Source organism: Lissotriton vulgaris, chromosome 6 (assembly GCF_964263255.1).
Source record: "Lissotriton vulgaris chromosome 6, aLisVul1.2, whole genome shotgun sequence".
NCBI classification, from domain to species: Eukaryota; Metazoa; Chordata; class Amphibia; order Caudata; family Salamandridae; genus Lissotriton; species Lissotriton vulgaris.
Window position 1 is genome coordinate 1,558,684,731 of NC_141694.1, and position 12,787 is coordinate 1,558,697,517.

Below are 12,787 nucleotides of genomic sequence, written 5' to 3' on the forward strand. Positions count from 1 at the left end.
ATTTAATATAAATATTAAGACAAGAGATTATCTGAGGTTATTATAAAAAAAAGTATTCTTTACCTTTCTTAAAAAATACATCACTTTTTAATGCAATTTCGCGAATTCGCGCTGGAGGCGAGCACGATGCAAGCAGGCTGCGTGCTGAGTGTGTGCATCCTAAGCACAACCTACGCACACCCCATGTGATTTCAAAAACAGAGATTTGATTGGTTCATTACACTTCCTATTGAAAATATTGAAGGACTCATCCATTTTAATCACTCTTATTAGAACTTTTCTTAGGGAAAGACCTCCTGAGAAGATCTGCTGCTCTTTCTTTTTTGGAGAAGAGATTCATTTAAAGATACTATGGCTGCTATTCCACCATCATCCTCTGAGTCAGAGAACTCATCAGAGCAAGAATTTGTTCCTGAACCTCCACCAAAGGAAAAATATAGCAGCATTGTCTGGAAATTTTTCACCTCTCCACCAGGCTTAAAAAAGGTGAATGCAACAAAAGTTACTTGCCGTATATGCAATAAATTGCTTTCAAGGGGAGACCCCAACAAAAAGTACTCGTGCGGAACTGCAAGTATGTGGAAGCACTTGCAATCTAAGCATTCGGTCAACTTTGCAAGGGAGGAGTTAAGGAGATTGAGAAAGGCTCCTCCTGCTTCATCAGAAGGCCCGAGTATGAGTGGAGCAACACCATCAACCTCTACTGCACACCCTGATATTCGTTCCCAATTAGGGAAACTTAGTATGAACTGTGTAAAATGTGGACGGCTGATAACATATGGAGAGCAGTCGGTGGATCTGGTGTGTCGAGCTGTTGAGCACCACCATTGTTAGATTTCTTTTCTCCTCTCCTCCCAGTTTTTATTTCTCTTTTCTCAGTTCTCGTTTTTTCCCCTGTTTTAAAAAAACTAAAAAATATACAAAATTGTTCAAAAAAATCCCCCAAAAAAGAAAACAACAAAAATTAAAAAAAAGTTATTTTCAGAACTAACTACACTTGTTAAAGAAAGATGTAAACTAGTATGCTAGTGTGTGAAAGTTAAGATGAATGTATGTGTAGTGCATAATTGACTGTAAAAATACATTTCTCATGTGTGGTGAATGTATAAGTGCAGAATTATAAGGAAGTGCTGCAGCATGCCACTGTAAACTGTTTAACTACATCGTGTTGTGGTACTTCCGATCCGAAGCACAGGGATGTAACATATGTACATAAATATGTTGCAACTCTGTGCTTCGCTCTGCACAGCTGCACAAACTGCAGCCATGTGGTGAGACAGCCACCCTTGCACCATGGTGCAAGGATGTCCGTGTCATGTGGAGATTGTTTTTGTGCAAGAAGGGACACCTTCCTGCACAAAAACAATCCGTAAAGGCACTTTTCTCCTTCAATATATGCTGTGCATTGCAGCATACATTGAAAGTGAAAAAATGAGAAGTGAAAACAATTTTCCTCGTTGTGCTTTGCTACACTAATAGGAGGATGGTGTAGCATTCACAAACATGTCTAGATTTATGATTTCTGATAAATCTGGAGATGTGTCTTGTTCTACACACAGCAAAACCTATAGAACACCTTTTCAATGCAAAGTACTGTGCATGATGAGATTATATTTACATGGAAAAGAAAAGGTATACAGAATGCCTTTTCCTCACCTTATAAATAAGAAAGAGAGTTAATGGCTAGACCAATTGTTAATATAGGAGCACATTTGTGTACTGATAACAAAGAATAACAAACATTTACAACTACTTACGTTTTGGGAAACTGATAGGACATAAGTATATATTACTGAAGGGAAGGGATGCGATCTAATATGACGTGCAAAAACACTGACTGATGTGGTTTAAGTTAAAAAGTTTCATTTCTTTTAATTCTGAAATTATCAAGACCTGCAAAACAACCATATTAGTCTATTCTGTACTATACCATATATCTTGCAGACAGGTGTTCTAAAGCTGTCCCCTATTTTATACTTTTTTGCATTACAATTTTCTGACAGAAATCTAGTCCATCCATGTTCCTTTTCTTCAACTGTGTGGAAACACAGTCCATTGTGCATTTTAAGACTTACTAAATCTTACCTCAACAGTAATACATGTAAAAAACAGTACACATTTTATTCACTTGTTTTTATAATCTAAATGTTGGTAAATTTGATATCTTAAAATTAAGATCTGTAAAAAAAAAGAAAAAATAGTTATAACATATAATAATACACTTTTAACAGCACAGCATAATTTTAACATTTTACAAAGTAATTTATTTGTTTTTTTGCTGTTCTCAGAATATATTGAATTTCACTAGAAACAGTGGTTTCAATTGTACTCATCACATAACAGCAGGCAAAAAAAACAATCAATTAGATTGTTTAAAAAAAACCAATAATACATCTATAGTAAAATACTAGATAATACAAATCACATGTATATAAAATGATTACTGCTAAGAAAATGTTATAACTTAAAGTTAAAATTTTACACCGAGACAAATTGCAACAAAAAGTCCATAACTCAAAGAAATACATTTCCTTGAGGCCAAATTGTATTTTTGCAGTCATTTCTATGTAAATTGTCCGATGATAATCCTATGAAATGATAACAATAAATTCCTCAGAGGCTGAATTATCTTCCTAAAACTTTGGCTTTAAAAATATTAGGTAGGAATTTGGTAATTCGAAAGGCAAACGTTGTTTGAAAACCAACTCAGCATCATTACAAAGACTCCAGCCTTTCTCACTTTTGAGATATGCAGTGTAATGTCCAGATGTTATTGAAGGACCATTGTTGAAAATTATTGCTACTGCTACAAAAGTCCTTCCAGATATTGATAGTTGTATAGCTACAAAATGTTTTATTAAAGTGTCCAATTTTCTTCCATCAGCTGTACAATGTTGCATCATTAAAATTATATATTTTCCATATCTTTATATAAATAATGTTGATAACTTTTCTGATTTTCATTGCCTACACTCCATGTTTTGGTTTGCAGCTTTAACTAATTTACTGAAAGACGCTGATTTACTGTCCGGTAATGTCAAATATAAAAAAAATTCAGTGTCTACATTGGTGCTACATGTATACATACAATTTTCCATTGATGTTCCTATTTATAACAAAGGCCAAACATATTCTCTATGTCTACACCTTCATTTTCTAATTCTTTAAGCATAAACATTAGAAACTCCTGAGCATCTTGTTGGATATTTTGTGTAAATTGTGTAGAACCAGAACATACATCCAAAAGATTACGATAATCAGAAACGCTTTGTATTTTACTTTTATCTGTTCTCAATTTTTCATAAAGAGAATGTGATAAGGAACAAAATATTTTTTCACGATTCTCGATAATTTGCTGTTGCAAACCTTCAAGAAAAAAAACAACATTGACCACTTAATTAGCATAGCAGTTGACACCAGATCTATTTTCAAACTGAAAACCAACAAACTCTTCAACAGTGTCCTTTTTCTTTTTGCTTGCAATCACAACATTATCTTGTTTTTTCCCTTCTCTACACCTTCAGTACACAGTACAGATTTTCTCATACCTTCTTTTTAGAGCAACCACATGCTTTTCAAATACAGGATATTGACCTAAATTAGGAGCATATGTTCTTCTTAACCTATTGTACTCTTTGACACAGTTGGCATCTGCAGTAATCTTAGTATCATCAAAATCAATCAAGAACAAACCAGATAATTTTCTGACTCTGGACAAAGCAACATATGCCACACCTTCTTTAAACACAGAATTTCCAATGTTCACCAAAGCACTGTCAACACTTACACCTTGAGATTTATGAATAGTCACTGCATATGCCAGAGAAAATGGAAACGGTTTTCTACCGACATATAAATCTTTAACAAGCAAAAAACGAACAGAACAGCGATCAATTTGTTTCACTCATTCAATCTGATCAAATTTAATCTTTAAGAATTCAATACCATCTTTATTTCGATAATTAACAAAATCCACAACTTTGCCCATTGCTCCATTAACTAAACCTTTTTCTACATCCAAATTACGCCTTAAAATTATCTGACAGTTCCTACATGCATATTGATTCTTTTCTAAACAAGCAGTTTTAGATATTGATTTTTCTAAAGAATCCAATTTGCCTTCAATTTTTCGGTCAAAATTATAGTGAATCCTTCATGTTCTATTTTAGCGATGGCTTCCATTTTTATTATTTCTTCAATTTCCAGTTTCAAAAGTTGTTCATTGAATATAGAACACTCATGCAGTGTTGGCATTAAGCGGATTACAGATTTCTTATCTGCAATTTCCATATATATTTTCTCAGGAACTACGTTTTCATTTGGAAACAAATTGGAAAGTAATCGAGTCTTTAAAGCTTGTTTGCCATGTTCTGTCAGTAGTCCAATTCTTATATCTTGGAGAATAGTTCCATAATCAACATCATTTGCCTGTCGCATATTTGTAATGAGTTATTTGTATTCAAAAATGACCAAATGTTCACGTTTCCAACACTACCCAGAGACTTTCTGGTGTCTTTATGCGCAAGTGTTTTAAATACTGGTTGTCCTTTTACAGGAGTCAGTTGCAGTAGATCTCCAAAAAAGTATGACATGTTTTCCTCCAAATAACACGTCATACTCTGTTTTAAGAATTTGCTGCATTCTTAAATGCACAAAGGCAAGCATTAACTTTGATACCATGCTTACCTCATCAATAATGAGAAGTTTCATTTTCTTCAAGACCCTTGAAACTGCACAACAAGCTGTGTGGTATTCCAATTTGTTTTCATGCTCTACTGGTAGCATTAGTAAACAATGTAAAGTAATTCCTTTGATGTTGTGTGCTGCCAACCCAGTTGGAGCAGTGACAACACAATACAAATGTGACTCAGTTGTTTCATGTAGATAACTTGTAATTACTTTAATCAAAAAACGTTTTCCTGTTCCAGCTTGTCCACTCATGTGCATTTGGATAAGTTGAAATGACGTACATGAGCACTCTTTCTTTTCATGAAGTAATCCATGGTCAATCTGTTGTCTCACTTGCTCATATATTTGTTTTTGCTCAACATTTAGTTGTTCTTCCAAGATTCCTAAGTTTGTTACATCTTTTTGAGCTTGATACATTGCTGTTTCCACCTCATTCATGGCGATTGCTGCTTTGTTTTCAACAATTGGTTGTCCTAATGGATCTTGACTCAGCGCAGCAGAACTTTGACTGTCTTGAGAACTGTCTTTAGCAATCTCAGCTGCAATTGTAGCTTCTTGATCAATTTCATCGTTCAACATTTTCACATAATTTGCAAAAGCACTGCATTGTAGGCTATCTTTACAAGATCATAGCTCTGGAAATCTCCAAGTAATTCCAGTTCTGAACGCCATGGTTTGAATAGTTGTAAAAGTGCTAAATAGTAAAATTCCCTTTTATCAGCAGTGTCACAATCAAATTAATCAATTTTCCTTTTGTTTGTTTCACCTAACATCCTTCGGAACCACTGACTCCATATTTTCCATCATTGATGCTCTCTGTAGTATTCAGTTTCAAAGTGTAATTTTGCAGCACTTCATAGAGACACAAGTTCTCAAGATGATGACTTCTGTTTGGGTAATATGTATCCAACATATTCGTTTTCAAAATATCTGTACTTTCTGGATCTTTTGAACTAAATATTCAATTTCTTGTACAGATTTCAGTACTCAATTTTTCATTGCTGCAAGAACTAGACTCACATAAATGATTCTTCTAGATTTGGAGTATAGACTTGCAGATGATAACTGATCTGAGTATTCATATGCTCCAATTTCTCGATGTGATAACATCTTCAAACTAAAACTGTATAATTTCTTACTTAGTCTTCTCGTGAGAAATCTCTTCCCACATTTCTTTCAATTCTGTCTTTTCTGATTTTGTAATATAAGATGTTACATATCAAGCAACAGCAATGGAATTGTCCGCAACATATTGAATATACATGTTAGCATTCCACATGGACAAAATGACTTGGTTGTAGTCATTTATGTATTTTGACTTTTCATTTCTTCTTAAGTTGTAGGTATTTTTTTGAGACTTTCTTGTGATTGTATGTCGCAAAGATGATATAAAACTGTTCACTCCTCCTTTCGATATTACAGGACATGGAAATCCAAAACGACATTTGGTGTAGAACTTGTCCTTAGATTTGTACTTTCGTCGACAGTATTTTCCACATCGGTGGCTTTGGAATCGTAAGACTTGTGCTCTTAAGTTGTTTTCTTGTGTGCTTTTGGGTACAGCACATGTTGCATATTGTTCAATAAAACTCAAAACAGTATCATCCGCATCTGTTCCAAATTTGAAAGCGTCTTTAATCCATAACAGCATATGTATATGAGGAGCACCTCTTGCTTGATACTCCTTTCTCCCAAAAAAATTCACAACTTCTCCAAGAGGAGGATTTTTTTTATTGCAGATAAAAGACATCATAGCCTCAAATCTATGATTGAAATACCTGCATATATTAACAGGATCCAAAGAGCACAATTCTACAGGTGTCTTGTATTCAATGTTTTTTATATTTGAATTTGCCTCTCGAAGAAACTCTAGTAAATCATACCAAGCGTACTCAGCACAGTTCAGGGTAAGGATCCATGTTGGAGTTCCTAAGTTCCGTAGCATACATTTCTGTTCTACATGACAACGGTACCAATATTCATTAGTCCCACGCTGACATGCCATCAAATTAATGAGCTGAGATTCTAGATCATCTCTCTTGTGCACTTTATCCATAAAATCTTTTGCAGATACATTTTGCAGATGTATTCCAGATTTTAGAATATGGTTGACTGCATATGAAAGTCCAGATAAGTCAATGTCAAACAAAAGATGAAATATATAAGGGATACATTGTCGAAATCTTGGATCTTCTGCATATAATCTTGTTGTCCGATGTTCAGATGCAGGAATCTGCACAGAACGTTCATCATATCGTCCTCCTTTTCCAGTTGGGAACAACTGTGGAAAACAACGAGCTTCCAAGCCCTTTTCCCATACACTCATGGGACTTCCTTTTGCCTTTTTCATTTGTAACAAATCAATAGTGTTTCCCATCACTTCTTTTGAATGAAGTGGATGCACACTGTAATGTTCATAGATTTCTTCACATCTTAACATATCCACTTTTTCAATTTGTCCACTTGACATTTCAGTATCTTCTGCCTAAAACTATTTTTTCTTCTCCTATATAAATATTCTTATAGTATGTATTGTTTTTAATCAAATACAATGTTGTCTTTTGCACTTTCCTACCAGCCACTAACTCCTGCCAGATTTTCTTATTCTTAGTTGGCACACCATTAACAAGAATAACTAGTGGTTCACCTTCTACACTGTCTACACCAATAGTTTCAATATTTTTCTTTAAATCTAATGGTAAATACACAACTCTTCCTTTTAATCCTTTTTGTAAATCTGAAGGAGGCAATTTACCTGTTTTAGGCTCCATACGAACAATAGCCTGAAACGGGTGCACACATTGAATGAGAATAGACTCATAGGTACAACGATAAACCAAGAATAGATGTGGCCATCGATGAAAAAACATGGGTCGACCATTTTGCACTGATATTTGGCCTGCCTACTGAGAATGTTCAGGCAATAGAAGAGAAGGACAGCACAAATGAGATAATCAAGACAACCTCCTTCTCTATTGACCTTGACATAACATCTGCGGTAGTTGAGTTGGCACTCCTAGCCAGTAAGAGTGGAAAGGCACCAGGCCCCAATGGGGTCCAGTTGATTAGACAGGATAGTATAGTCCTGAACTGTGGACCCCCATTTTAACCCAAGTTCTGGCTGCGTCATGTGCGGTAGGGTTGGTCGAATCTTGGTCTGAAAGTATCCTGGTCCCTATCTTTAAAAAGGGGGACCGCCAATCGCCCTCTTGTTACCGCCATATATGGCTCCTGGATTCTTTGGGAAAGGTGGCAGGACGAATTATCCTTGAACGCCTCCAGCTCTGGGCCGAAGACAACAAGATCCTATCGGACCTCCAATTTGGGTTCCGCGAGGGTCTCGGTACAACAGAGCAAGTCCTTAATCTGACTCTCCTGATAGGCAAATATGTACATGCGAAGTGTGGGGCCCTTTACATGGCATACGTCAACCTATAAGCAGCTTTCGACTGCGTTAACCACAGCAAATTATGGTCCATCTTACTGTATATGGGGGTAGAATTGCCTTTAGTAAAATTTCTACGTGAATTATATACTGACGCAAAGGCCCGAGTGAGGTATGGTCTTGGGGGGCAACTAACGGCGCCATTCTGCATGGAGCGGGGAGTAAGGCAGGGCTGTGTCTTGGACCCTTTCTCTTCACACTTTATACCAACGCTCTAGAACAGGAGATGGTGAAAGGGTGCCAGGACCTACCATCAATAAAAAAGCGCCCTATACCCGCCCTGCTCTACGCCGATGACGCCGTGATTTTACCTCGCACGCTCCTGGAATTGCAGCGTGCTTTCTTAAGTTATCATACTTTTATGGCTAAACTAGATCTGAAAATCAATATAAAAAAACCTATGTCATGTCATCAGGCCCCAAATTTCAGAAACCAAAGGCTATTTTTATAGATAACACTCAGCTCGAAAATACACAGACATACCCATATTTAGGCATTGTAATAGATAATAAGATTACTTGGAAACAAGCCGTTCAGACCAGAAAACTGCTGTTTATGAGGGCAACAGCAGCATTAGTCAGTTTTTCACGCAGATTAGGGAAACGGCCCCCAACGGAATTCAGTCACATCTATCAGTCCAAATGTATTAGTACAGTAATTTACGGAGCCGGGGTGTGGGGCTATGGCAAGGTGGACTCCATTCAATCTGTGGAAAATTGGTGTTTAAGGTACCTTCCTGCTGTACCGCAGGGCACTGCAACTTACTCATGTCATATAGAACTGGGTCTGCCATATTTATTAGACACAGTTAAAATTCAACCTTTATTACTATGGCACCGCATATAGATATCCACAAAAACAACCCCGTGCCAAGATCTCATTCAGGATTGCCTTTTGTTAGAAAATATTAATAAGATAAGATGGATTGCATACATCAAAAATTTCTTACCTGACTTAGGAATGGAAGAATACTTTCATAACCCTAGAGCAATCACAGAATTATCTAGAAAAGATCTTAAATCAATCTGTATGACACACCTCGAACAGCTGCGGTTGAGCAAGGAGGCTTCCAAAATAACTGGGCTACATATGCTAATGGTGCAAAGTACTTTGACCATCCAACCGTACCTAGGTTTTAACTTAACTAGCTATGATAGATTTTTATTAACAAGGTTCAGGATGAACATTTTTCACCATTTTGTCACCTTCCCACGAATCAACGATTGGACCCAGCATTTATCAGTGTGTCCCTGTGATGAACTTTCTGGCCAAACTACAATGCACACTGTCTTTTTTTGCAAATTTTATTCTGTGCCACGAAAGCGCTGGTCAATTCCTATTTTAAAAATGATGGGTTTCCGAAGATGCCGTCCGGCATTCATTCGCCTCCAATTTTTGGAGGAAGAATACTTAGCGAAGGAAGTGGTCAGATTTCTGAAGTTCGTAATTAGACACAGGCCAAATCTAGAGTAAATTATGAAATTCATATTCTGAGTATGTCTACCTCTCTGCTTACTTTTATCTCTGTTGTAGATTTTTTATTGCATTAATTTTTAACATGTATATAGAAATATTTTAAGTATTTATGGCACAATTAATTGTTGTGTAAATGTACTTTTATGGTTTTCAAACATATGAATACCGAATAAAGGAACATTTGATTTGACTCATAGGTATTGAGATCTGTCAGTTCTGGAGGAATATCAACCAACTCTAAATTATTATGCACAGCTCTAGCAGGCATTCTATTCTCATCTAATTTGTTATAACAATATTTACAAATACGCTGATCAGAACCCAAATCAAAACAATTTTCTACCAACAAATAAGTAGCAAATTCCTTCAACTTATCATTATTTTCTTCTTCACTTTTTAAATACAGATCAACGCTCCTAGTCTGCCTTTTGTAGTGAGTTTGGCAACAACAAATTCAAGAAAAATGTGGCCTTTCACCTGAAATCACCTTAAACTTTGTAATTTCATTTTCAAACTTTTTTGTACAACTATGTTCAACATTCTCTACAACACTTTTTTCTATCAATGTCTGAATTTCTTCTCTCTCTTCTTCTGGACCAAAGTAACAAAACTCAATATCATCACAAACCTTTTTCACATCTGATACTGACCCATGTAAAAGAGCATCGTTCGACTCATTTAACTTTGGTGTTGGACTTTTTGCATAATACAATCTTCTCACTAACTTCCGCATTTGAGTATGATGTACTGCCAACATCCTGAAATAGTGAAAAACACTTTGACATACTTTCCTACAAAGACAAGCCAGAGAATGACCTTGCAAACCGGTGTGTTTTCTCACTCTGCAAGGGTCTAGTCCTTGCAACACCTTTATCTTTTGTTTAACACTTTTATTACAATATGCTTGTAAGAAATACATAATTTATCAATAGATTCTTGTTGCACACTACAAATACTACTACAATCCCAAGTGTACACTGGGGCTTTAGGACGTCTGCCTAGAATTTCATCAGCTATCTCTTCTTCTGCATTTCTAGGAACCATTTGCTCTTTCTCAATTGGCCAACCATTTTTAACCTCATAAGCTGGACCACTGGTGTCTACTGCATGCAACAAATCATTGCTCTGTAAATAACTCTTTTCATTAAAAAAGGCTATGAACTTGAACTGTGTTTCCATTGCCCTAAAAAATATCAAAAAATTACTTCTGTTAATTTCTCTTTTCCTCTTACTTTTGACCTTCATTAAATAGATTGGTTTATCTAGTGATCGAATTCTCTTCAATACTAAAATGAAGAGTTTCCTCTTTACTTCAAAAGCCTTTTCAACAAAGGATTCGATATGCTTCTTCTTTTTATAAAATTGTGTTCTCTTTCTATATTTCTTTGTGTGTTTCAGTAAATTATGGGCAACTCTGTTGTAAAATAATTTTTGGTGAATTTCTTTATATTGATTTTCTCTTCTTTTACTATAAGTTTTATCCTTTGTTTTTACATTACCTTTTTTGCCTTTCCTATTCTTTGCACTTTTTTTTGTGCTTGGAACATTTTCACTGCTTTGCACATTTGCATTTTTTTTTCTGAATCTAGTAATGTTTTTTATGAAGTCTTTTGTATTCTTACCAGAAAGTGTTCTCTTTTTAGTCACATTATGCTGGTCTTCCAATATGGCTGAGATACCCGCCACCCCCTCTCAACACAATCCCCAAAGGAGGGAAACCGGAAACAGTTCTTGAAGTTTTTGGAAGAGGGAGGGAGTGACCCTCCCGGCCGTATTTATTAAAACAAAATTAAAACATTAAACAGTTTCATATTAATGTACAATTTCATTACCACATTGCGATGTTTGGCTAACCTTAACAGATTCTCTAATACATAGGTTCTCCTAGCCGAACTAACATCCTACAAACATTCATTTACTTGAAATTATGAAATTGTACATCCTAACGTTTAAGGGCCAACGGCAAGGTCGTAACCGGTGTCAAGATCCCTAACCAGAAATACCCCCCCCACTGGTGAGGGGCGACAGCACTGAGGCGTACCTCAAGTGCAACTACCAATTTCCCTTTGACTTGACGGGGGCACCAATAAAACTCGACGCCACTTAAAGGTCGTTCGAGGACTCGTGTGAGGTATCTAGAAGGTAGCGTAGACCCCCCCCAAACCCCGCACAACTTACCACATCTGCCGTCGCAGACGTCACTGGCCCCGGGAAATTCCCCAGGAGGGGGCTGTAACCCCTCCTACACAGGAAGGGGCCTTGACCGCCTTTCCTTTTCTTTCGGCGACCCATCCTTAGAAGGGACCGCCTCCCCATTGAGGGGCCTATGGCCACCTCTCCCGAGCGCTCCCAACCGTGTTGGGTGACGCCCACTCATAGGGATCTTCCAATTAGTGCTCACCGATCATGACCTTACCGCCCGACCAAAATAAATACGACAATGCTAACTAATCCTCTCAAACTAAAAATACATTGGCATTACGACCATATTAAAAGAAAATAAATGAATTCCTTTAATCACAAGACATAAATGAAATAGACCATTCTTTATTACACACTCAGAATCAACACGATAATACCACGACCTGTAAACGACATTAGAATTATTCATTAACTTTTATTCAAAACAACTGGCTGTCATCAGGGGCTGGTGGGTGGGTCAAAATTGGCTCTTCGTTCCGTCTCGAGCTCACGTGCAGCGAGGAGGTGCAGCTTCAGAGCACAGGAACAAGAGGATGCCTTCTGGTCTTGCGTCCCCTTTTATCCGTCTTCAGGGCGGGCGTAAACCCGCCCCTGCCTGCCCCGAGGGCGTGGCCAGCCACGTCAGTGTCTAGGCCAGCCCACTCTAGGGCGGGAAAAAGCGCGCCCCGGCTACGCCGCTTCGGGCATACCAGCCGAGACACGCTTCCCGCCCAAGATGGCTTCCCGGGGGGATCGAGGTACTCTGCCATACGTGCGGGGGGACCGAGTGGTCGCCCCTTTCCATATGGCTGAGATACCCGCCACCCCCTCTCAACACAATCCCCAAAGGAGGGAAACCGGAAACAGTTCTTGAAGTTTTTGGAAGAGGGAGGGAGTGACCCTCCCGGCCGTATTTATTAAAACAAAATTAAAACATTAAACAGTTTCATATTAATGTACAATTTCATTACCACATTGCGATGTTTGGCTAACCTT